The sequence below is a fragment of the Eumetopias jubatus genome, unplaced genomic scaffold (assembly GCF_037043125.1).
Source record: "Eumetopias jubatus isolate StellerSeaLion01/CBP00866 unplaced genomic scaffold, mEumJub1_p1.0 scaffold_16, whole genome shotgun sequence".
Classification (NCBI taxonomy): domain Eukaryota; kingdom Metazoa; phylum Chordata; class Mammalia; order Carnivora; family Otariidae; genus Eumetopias; species Eumetopias jubatus.
The window spans coordinates 51,782,913-51,791,601 of record NW_028274822.1 but is presented as its reverse complement, the minus strand read 5'-3'; the positions used below and the strand labels follow the sequence as shown (position 1 = coordinate 51,791,601).

The following is an 8,689-nucleotide window of genomic DNA, read 5'->3' as shown; positions in this document are numbered from 1 at the left end:
CAATATTTGTATGACTTGAAGCATCTTTTAGGTATAATCAGCATTCAAAACATCATTAAACTTTACTGTTTGTGTATCATTAGTGTCTATAAAATATATTACATTGGGCAAATGATAGCAAAGAGATACATTTCATTCATGTGATTCCCATCTCCCATTGCCAATTACCAATAGACTATATGAATTATTTATTGTCTCATGTGGGCTTAATATCAAATATTTTGCAACTTATATATATATATATATGTATAAGATTGAAAGGGTAATTCTTTTATTTTCTCCCTTTCTTAGGAGCAAATCTTTGGAGAATGCCAACAAACTTCTTAATTAAATACAAAGCAAAACTGAGATAAAAGGAAATCTTCCCCAAAAGGAGATTATTTGATTAGAACTATTTTACAAAATGGTAGTGGGCATTTCAATCCAAATGTTGAAGATTCAATAGTTCTATATGCAATTATTTGAATAAAATTTAGGGTTTTAGAGTTGCAGGAAGTGTTTTTTCACTTTAATATATAATTTTTAAAAAATCAATATAGATGGGGATGAATTAGCTGGAACTAACCTTGACTTCTAGAAATTTTAATGGACAATTTACAGAACTGTAATAGGAAATGGACATGACACTGTCCCATTTCTTTAACCCATCTTTCATATCAACAGCTTTGTTTTCTCCCGTGGAAATGCACATCTCACGCATTTTTATCCCCTAAACATTCTGCTTTCTGCATTCATCACTCTATTGTGAATTAGGAAGTGACTACAATTTCTAAGTACTTTACTGAATATCAGTTATTCATACAAAGTAAAAGATTTTCAAATAAAAAGGCGGAAATAGAATTTGACCTTCTACCATTCATACACTGATAATCGAGCCTGAATTGCCTTGCCCTTTTTCATACCCACATCTCCCCGAGCAAGCTCATTTAATGGCCATTGGCCCCTCCATTGATTCTTGCCAGTGCACTCAGATCAAATTTTAATGTGCATAAGAGTTATATGGGATGCTTTAAAAGTAAATAAATAAAAGTAGATTCCTTGGCCCCACCTTCAGACATCCTGATTCAGTAAGTCTTGAATGGGACCCAGGAATCTAAGTTTTTTAACAAGCATGCCCAAATAGTTGTAACAAAAGTAGAAAATAGGCCATATGCTGAGAAACACTGGAATAAATAAATAAATAAATAAATAAATAAATAAATAAATAAATACAACTTTGAATTAATCCCAATTAAGAACTGGCAAGCTTGCACTACCTCTTAAAAAATAAAGGGCATTCAACTTCTAATTGAAACTATCGGTTTTTTTCTCTCTGAATTTTATCTAATTTTATTTTTTTATTTGAGTATGGTTGACACACAATGTTACACTGGTTTCAGGTGTACAACATAGAGATTTCAACAATTCTATACATTATAGCTATGCTCACCACAAATGTAGCTACCATCTGTCACCATATGATGCTATTACAATATCACTATGTTCCCTATGCTATGCCTTTTATTTCCACAGTTTATTTATTCCATAACTGGAGCCTATACCTCCCACTCCCCTTCATCCATTTTGCCCACCCTCCACCCTCTTGCAACCATCATTTTATTCTCTATTTATAGGTCTGATTTTGCTTTTTGTTTGTTTATTCATTTGTTTTGTTTTTTAGATTCCATGTATAAGTGAAATCATGTGGTATTTGTCTTTCTCAAACTATCAGTTTTGACTAACTTTAGAAACCAGGAGATTCCACATGTTCAATTATGGATTTATGAATTTCATTCAAATTTTGGTTAAAATAGTTTAGTGGGCCCCAGATTGATACTATTGATTAAAATTTGGCATAAGGAAATATTTTTAGATGCAAATAAGGCATTGAAATCCAAATTTGTAAAACAAAACAGAATATACTCTATATTTTATATCCTTAGTGGGCAAATTGATGAACAGGCACTAAGGAAAAAGTATAGACAGGTAATTAGCATTCTTACATCATTTATTTGCTTTAAGAAACATACTTTCACCAAAAAATTTGCTTTCCAGGATAGAGGCTCAATGAAAACCATTTTACTTTTAGTTTTTAGAAAACTTGGAGTCTATTATAGAAAATGGCAAGTGAAGGCTACTCATGTTTGTTATTTTCAAGAACAAAGAGAAGATTTCCAAGGTTAGACAAAGCTAACAAATAAATAAAAACTCTCATAAATTGACTTATATGGGATAGGTGTCTCCAGTTTAAAAAAAAAAAAGACTAGAGAAAATATACATTAAGGGTTATTAGAAGATGGAGAAAGGTGTAGCCCTAAGCTTCAAGATGTGTTTTATAAGTGTACCCCAGGATCAGGATGCAATTTGCAAGACACATGTGGTTAACTTTCCAATTGTGCTAGAACAAACCCTGCAATATCCCAAGTTCTCTCCCTTAATTACTGATTTCTCCTGTCATATTCTCCTTACATCCTGACCTTGTCTCATACAACTAACCTCTAGTACCCAAAGTCTAATTAACTTGCTGGGGAAAAAAATAATAGAGTCAATCCAATCATTTGGCATCAATTGAATCACAAATTAGGTCATTTTTCCTGAATGTGATTTTCTCTTTTCTGAAATCAATCAAAACATATGATCAACATTAATACACTGGTTAATTAATTGCTTGATAACATGTGTGCTGGCTTCTACCATGTAAACCTTGAAGATTTCAGAAGTCAAAGAATAAGAACAATTAAACCAAACAATAATAATAGACATGTAACAACATGCCAGTTACTGTGTTAAGCATGAATTAATTCTAAACCTCAGAATGCTATGAAGTGAATATTATTTTTATGTCCATTTTGCAGATGAGAAAAGAGAAGTACAGAGAAAGTCTGTGACTTGTCCAATGTTATACTATCTGTACATGGCAAAAGCAGGTTTGAAAACACCTATTTTTAACTCCATCACCCATACTCTCAACAACTCTTCCCAACCAGTGGTGCAGTTTGTGCTGAATCAGCTTACCACAGTGTCTTCCTCCTAATGAAATCTCCTACAAATGAGTTAAGAAGAGAACGGACTGATACTCTTCTGTTATCAATGTCAGGAAACAATGCAGATCCAATTCTGTAATTCGCTAAAGCTTTGAAAATGGAAAAGTCTATGTTCTTAAAGTAAAAAATGCATAATCATCTGCAAGAGCTGTAAATAGGCCTCTTGAGGAGATTCGCGTGTGTCCTTACTTCCTATGCTGACATTTGACTGGCACGGCCAACAGTTTCAGAGCAGTCTGCACAAATGATTACACAGAAGGCTTGGAAAAGAATCAAAAGGAATAATTTCACAGTTACTCCAAAGCACTGTCATGGTGCTTACATCAGATACAATCAGGGCAACAACTCATACATATATCTGGTGTGGGCAGGGAAGGATTTTGATCCAAATACATGAGTGGGGGGGGGGTGGGCAGGAATAAGGGGAATTGATTCTCTTAATTACAAAATGTTGCAAATTCTTGTTAATGAAAACTATCTCAGGATAGTAATCAGACTGATATATGTGTATATATATGCATACATATATCAGTGTTTTTCTCCAGAGTATGATGAATACAAGTTAATATTCTCTAAAGAACGTAAGAATCTTAACATTAATCATTGTATCATTCTGTAACACAGTGATATTCTTCGTAAATACAAGGCATTAATTCTTTCATTATATATGTCATATATGCATTAATTGCCTACCCTGTACCAGGCACTGGGTCTATAAATGTGAAAAGACGTAAGCCTTGCTTTCAAAGAGCTCACAGATTTTGGGGGAGACAGAACACCGGCTACATGTTCTAAGAGCTGTGCTCATTCATTCAACACACATTTATTGAACAGTTATTATCTAGTAGGTAACATAAAAGGTGTTAGGAATACAAAGGTGATCCAGGCCCAATCCCTGTGTTTAAGTTGTTCACAAGGAAGTAGAAGGTGCAAGGGTCCCTGAGAACAAGAGCAGGTAAAGCAGCTTACCTGAGCACAACTGGAAAAACAATTAGAAATTTGCCAGTAGGGTGAAACAGAAGCTCATTGAACAAAGAAGGATTTGATGTCTTGAAGTGTGACGGTTCCAATAAGGATAATAAAGACTCACTGTGGCTCAATGGCAGGACATACTACTGGAGCCTGAGCCTTAAACTGAATGGCCTTTTCTGTGGTAAGGTTTGCAGTTAACCCTCCTGAGCAACTGAGACTGGTCGTCATTTCTTTTGTATGTGAAACTACTCAAAGTGTGGTCTTCCAGCATCATTGGAAAACTGGTTAGAAATGTAGAAATACAGAATGACAGAATCTCTGGCCCTATCCCAGACTTATTGAGTCAGAATTTGCATGGTAACAAGATTCCCAAGTGATTCCCACACATTCAAGTTTGAAAGGTGCCCCTCTGAGCCACTGATCCTGAACCTTGCCTGTACTCTGGAATCATCTGTAGCACTTAAAAAAAAATACTCAGGCTCTGTCCCCACCCCACTGACTCTAATTTGTTTCCTTTTTTCCTGAGGCCAGAACATACTCATAATTTTTAAGTTCCACAGCTAATTCTAATGTGCAACTAGAGTTCAGAAACACGGACCAGGGAAAGTATATCTTAAAGTTGGCAAAATGTCAGAATCATTGCCTTGCCCCAGACATAATACATCATAGTTCCTGAAGATGGATGTTGACAATTTCTGTGTGGGAATGTGTGTACATAAGTGAGTGTTTGTGTAAGATTTGGTTGCACAGCTATGTTGTGAACAAAAGATCAAATAAGACAGGCATAAACAGAAACCCAGTATCCACAGAATCTTTGTTCAGGAGGAAGACCAGAAGTTTTAATGCAATGATACCCTGCTCCATTTTACTTACTGGGTTGTTTGAGGATTACTAGACTACATTATTGGATTATATTATATATTTATACATACTATATATTATATATATAATATATTGAATTATATATAATATGGAAATATGTGGGAAAACCTGTGTAAATTATAGAAATATGATAGAATTAACAATTTGGACCTAATATAGTACATGGAAAGTTGTCAAATTCAATTGAATGGCCTTGTCTTGTGTTTATTGAACTTGCTTGATGGAAAATAGCAATGGTTCCTCAAATTTTCCTCTTTCTACCACTCTGGGAGCTACTGTGTCCAATCCACAGACTAGGTGGCCACAGCTCACAAATACAGCTATTGATAAGTACATAATATCAGACACAGCATGAGTGCAGTGTGGTTTGGGGCATCATCAGGAGCATGTGTGGCAGAGGTAGGAAAGAGTCTGTGAATGTAAATTTAGCCAGCATGGCATGTGCAAATTTTCCAGAAGCAGCTGGACATTGTTTGCATCAGAGAATATCAAATGTAATAGAAACCTTCAACAGAAATGGGAAAGAACCAAGGCCATGCCATTGACAGCCATTCTCAGTTTTGGCTGTTAAGATGCTCTAATTGTGCATTTCTAAGTATAAAGTTGGTCAGAGGTTTTAATCAGAGTTCAGTGGTAACACTTGAGAAGTTTATTTGAACTATTTTTGCTTCTGAAGCTTATGCATCGTCTCCATCATCTCTTTTTAAAGAAAGACAATGCTTGTACACACTATAAAAGGGAGGTCTGTTTTATATTTTATATCATCCCCTTCAAAGTTAAACCCTGTGTTAACTGCATCTTTTAATGGTTGTGTCTACCCTGAAGAAACTCATGAGGTTAGTTAAAATAAGGAATTTTGGGCGCCTGGGTGGCTCAGTTGGTTAAGCGACTGCCTTCGGCTCAGGTCATGATCCTGGAGTCCCGGGATCGAGTCCCGCATCGGGCTCCCTGCTCAGCGGGGAGTCTGCTTCTCCCTCTGACCCTCTTCCCTCTCGTGCTCTCTATCTCTCATTCTCTCTCTCTCAAATAAATAAATAAAATCTTAAAAAAAAAATAGGGAATTTTCTCTAAAATAAATCTGCTTGGAAAAGTTTGCAATTTCTCATCCTTGTAAATAGATACATTTTCCTTGTAAATGGTTTAAACTTTAAATTGATAAGGAATTAAGGTCACTAGAGGAGAGGCATAAAAAGGAACTAAAATATCCTGGAACTACATAGCCAGAAGGGAGCCTTAGGGATCTTGCCTTTTTACTTATTAAAAAAATTGAAACAAGAAGTTACTTTAACCTGAAAAGCATCTCCCAAGAAATAGCCATCCTAGCCCTATTTGATAAAGCACTCTTGGAAGGTTGATTCTAAGCTAAAACCCTTCCTGCTAAAAATGCTCATTGCATTGATATCCTTTTTACTTGTCTTGGTGGAAATGTTCATGTTTTCTTTTACAAATGACATGAAATCTGTTTTTTTTTCAGGGACCTGAAATCTGTTACCTCAGTTCCCAAACCCCGAGGTCAATTTGGCTTCATGTAAAGTGACCCAGGTTTCTTTATCTTTTCCCTTATTCTTAGTCTTTCAATCATTCACCTATATTCCTTGCACATAATAGATAATCAATAAATATTTATTGCATTAAATTGACTGTTATGTCAGTTTATTTCCTCTAGATTTCTGGTTAGGCCACATCTTGTTTTAATTATGAGGTCCTAACATAGAGGCAGATACACTCAAACGAGGATTTAAATAACCCGGAGTAGAATAATTCATGGTTTTATTTATTTATTTATTTATTTATTTATTTTAGAATAACAAAAAATATTTCACTAAAACATAAGATTTACAGAAGTTTCCAGACAAGCCATAAAAATGGTCACAAGCTTTTTCTTGAAGGAAGGATTCTACGCTTGACAGCAAAGTCACAATGTTATTAGTGAGGGCTGTGATGTTTGTTTAATGTTCCCATTTTGGTTCAAACAATCAAGCTTGTCCATCTACAGCGTCTAAATAAAGTTAGACTTGGCTAGAGAGCATATTCTAAAGAACTGGTTAGCTGCTTTTACCCAATGCAATTAGATCACCATAAAAAGGGGGAAAGGAGCCCATAAAATTAAAATAAAACTACCTCTGCCCCTCAAAAAAAAGTAATAAAGAAAAACACCCATACCCCTGCAGCTAACCCTGACAACTACCTTCATTCACAGTACTTTATACTCAAGCCATGATGGGGGAAATGAATAAAAGCAGAGAAGGGCCACAGATGAATGGATAAAGAAGATGTGGTATATATACACAATGGAATATTATGCAGCCATCAAAAGGAATGAGATCTTGCCTATTTGCAACGACATGGATGGAACTGGAGGGTGTTATGCTTAGTGAAATAAGTCAATCAGAGAAAGACATGTATCATATGACCTCACTGATATGAGGAATTCTTAATCTCAGGAACAAACTGAGGGTTGCTGGAGTGGTTGGGGTGAGAGGGATGGGGTGGCTGGGTGATAGACATTGGGGAGGGCATGTGCTACGGTGAGCACTGTGAATTGTGCAAGACTGTTGAATCACAGATCTGTACTTCTGAAACAAATAACGCAACATATTTTAAGAAAAAAGAAAAAGAAGAAGATAGCAGGAGAGGAAGAATGAAGGGGAGTAAGTCAGAGGGGGAGACGAACCAGGAGAGATGATGGACTCTGAAAAACAAACTGAGGGTTCTAGAGGGGAGGAGGGTAGGGGGATGGGTTAGCCTGGTGATGGGTATTAAAGAGGGCACATTCTGCATGGAGCACTGGGTGTTATGAACAAACAATGAATCATGGAACACTACACCAAAACAAATTATGTAATATATGGTGATTAACATAACAATAAAAAATTTAAAAAAAAAAAGCAGAGAAGGGCCATGGCTTTTAAACGTTTCACAACAATCCAGATGGTACTTCTAGCCTCTGCTCATGCTTTACAACAGTGAATCAGGACAAGACATAGATTTGCTAATGTGCATTTAATCACCAAAAGACTTAAGATGCCTGAGCTTTTATTCTGTAATGTTTCTAAGACTGTGTCCATTAAATGCAAACAAAAAAAGGAAGAAATCTTGGCAGAACCAGAGAAGTGATGCACACTTGATGATCAGATCGATTTTAAATATTATTCATGGCATATAGCTTAGTCCATGCTCTAGCTGTTTCTATGGCTTGGGCTTCGTTGGTCTTGCACTGCTCCACTACATCATTTGCTAACGGATCATCTGGATTGGGAGCACTTAACAAAGGCTGGATCGATAGCAGAACTGTGCGGATCTGCAGTGCCTGGGACCACTTATCTTTCAAAATATCCAAACATATTCTTCCTAACTTGTCTACATTAGGATGATAAATTTTGGTCATGAAATGTACTTTAGGGGCTGCCATCGGGTATTCTTCTGGTAGGAATAATTCAAGCTTAAAAGTCCCTCCTTCAAAGGGGGAATCCTGGGGGCCAGCAATGACCACATGAAAATAACGGGTGTTGCTCTCATCTGGTTCTGCTTTAATGCCAGGAACTGGTTCTGCCCGCAAACGCTGGGTTTCCTTGATAATCCTGCGGGCAGCCCGGCCATCTTGTCAGATCCTGAGTTCAGCCTCTGGTCTCGACTCCCTAATTCATGGTTTTAAGCTAATATATATATATATATATATATCCTTTCATTGCCGTCTCGCTTTTCAACCAGTCTTGTTCTGTGGAATTTACTTTTGACATGAATTAGGTTACTCTTAAGGCTGCTAACACTCTAGGAGGTCATCTCCTTATTCAGTAACCTGAGACTCTAAG

At 36.4% G+C, this 8,689-nt stretch overlaps 1 pseudogene; it reads right to left on the bottom strand.

Moving 5' to 3' along the window:
* Positions 1–8,019: 8,019 nt before the first annotated feature.
* On the bottom strand, positions 8,020–8,477 carry LOC114200327 (ubiquitin-conjugating enzyme E2 N pseudogene; annotated as a pseudogene).
* Between the last annotated feature and the right edge of the window lie 212 nt (positions 8,478–8,689).